A 2,263-nucleotide genomic window follows, 5' to 3' on the forward strand; every position below is an offset into this window, starting at 1 on the left:
CATCGTTACCAACCAGATTTTCAACTGGTATTACCATAAATTTCTCAAAATAACATTTCATATTGGGATACTGATTTAGAAGAAGTAATATCCCAATTCAGATATCAACCACATAGCAATTCCAAAATAGTAGGGCATCGATTTAAAGCTTTAATTCCAGAGATTCCAATCACATCAAATTCATCACTTTCAGAATCAAATGATTACAGCGACGTTCCAAAAATTACGAACAAGAACGATGAAGAAGTTACAAACAAATTTGGTGGTAGCGATACTATGTGGACTGCAAAAGATCGGTAGTAGCCCAAATCTATGATGGCAAACAGAGGAGTTCCGAGGATGGATTGCAACAAATGATAGGAGGAAGAACGGCGGGTTGCACGCTGCTGAAACCATGGATAATCGTCACGGATGATGAAGAGAGGTAGCATGGCAGAGTTGCCGTTGGCACCGAGGACGGTGCCTTCGTGACGGGGAGGGATGAGAACGGCCTAGATCTAAGGCAATTCTGCGACGATGATGATGCCAAGAGAAGCGCCAGGGTTGGTGCTTCTGTGAAGGGAAAGGGAGAAGCGCGGGGTGCCCCAGTAGCATTGGTGAGTGCTCACGCTATTGCAACCACCATCGGCAATAGAGATTTCCAAGCTTTTGGGTTCCATCGAGTCTCTCTGATCGTGGTTAAGGCGCCACCAATCATAACGGTTGTCTTTCCTTGGGATCGCGACAGAAGACGAAACAACAATGGCTTGCAATGGTTAGCGGTGGCTTCAGCAAGTGGCAGAACGAATGCCATAACAAATAGCGCAGAAGGAAGATGGAGAAGGAAGGATGGGAGATGGACGGCGGTGCCGATTAGATCGCCAAATCCTTCATGGATGCTCACAATAGCCGGCGGTGTGCTTGTTGAAGCTGCGGTGGCTCGTTCTTTCCTAATTTTCACCTGAAAAATGAAAAGGAGGAGAAGGTATTGCTCCCTCCTCAAGGGTTGGGCCAATTGGTGTGCTCAGTCCAACTTCAATTTCTGCAGGGTAGGTCTAGGCCAACTTTCAAAGAGAATTATTTTAATATTTTCATAGGCCTAATTTTTTTTTAAATAATAGGATCTTGATGGTAATTTTTTTTTATTTTGAGTAGTAGCATAGAAAATATTATTATTTTAGGATTAATTATTTCTTTTATTAATTGTAATTCGCATTTACAATTTTAATTAGGATTTTTTTCCCACCAGCTTGAAAACAAAGTTGTTTCGAAGAGAAGGACAATGTTAGTATTAGTATTGGGCCTATAGCTCACTTAGAGAATTATACTTTATATTAAGGGAGATTCTATGATGCTTACCAAGAAAATCAACATAACATGTCTTTATGTGTCAATTGTTGAGGATTGGAGGCTAATTTTTTTTAAATGAAAAAAAAAGAAAGATTAAATTAAACTAAAATAATCTCAAATATCAAATCAAGTTAGTGAGAGAGAAAAACTAACCATTAAATCCATCCGCATAATTTTAAGTGAAAAAAGTAATTATTTATTAAATCATTTTAATAAATTCATCATATTAATCTAATTTTTAATACATTTTAAATTTATTTAAACTGTAACACCCTAACTACCAAAGCTCACGCTTCCGGCTGCGTAACTCTGATAGCTCGGACATTACGACGACACTTATACTATTTAATACTAAAATATGAGCCTGTTTAAAACTTTAAACCGCAATACCGCTCCCAAAGATACTTTCGTTCGATAACGTACATCCATAAATACCATACAACTTACAAAAACTCATAAAGAGTACATCCATATATATACATACATATATATAAATAATATTACAAACATAATCCAATACAATTCCTATCCCTCTTACAGATTATATCAAGATAAGGGCGAGGGTACAATAAACCATAACTAAAACAATATAGAGCATCACAACAACAATTAAATAAGCTCTTCGTAACTTCTGCGCCCATATCCTGAAAGGGGAAAAATGTAGGGGGGTGAGAACATCATCCTCGAAAGGGTTCTCAGTAGAGGGTTTTTGGGAATTACTGTAATAGGATACATGAAGATAATCGCACCAGTGATTCATAACCGTCTTATGCCTCTTTTCAAAAACAACGGTTTACAATAAAAGAGGAAATCGGAAATCTTTTCTGAAAGAGGAACAGTTCAATTCTCAAAAACTCAAAAGCCTTTCAAAACGGTTTATCTATGCGGAACCAAAATAGCCTTTCATAATTTATTCCAAACCAGAAACACAAAA

The sequence above is a fragment of the Arachis ipaensis genome, chromosome B10 (assembly GCF_000816755.2).
Source record: "Arachis ipaensis cultivar K30076 chromosome B10, Araip1.1, whole genome shotgun sequence".
Taxonomy (NCBI): domain Eukaryota; kingdom Viridiplantae; phylum Streptophyta; class Magnoliopsida; order Fabales; family Fabaceae; genus Arachis; species Arachis ipaensis.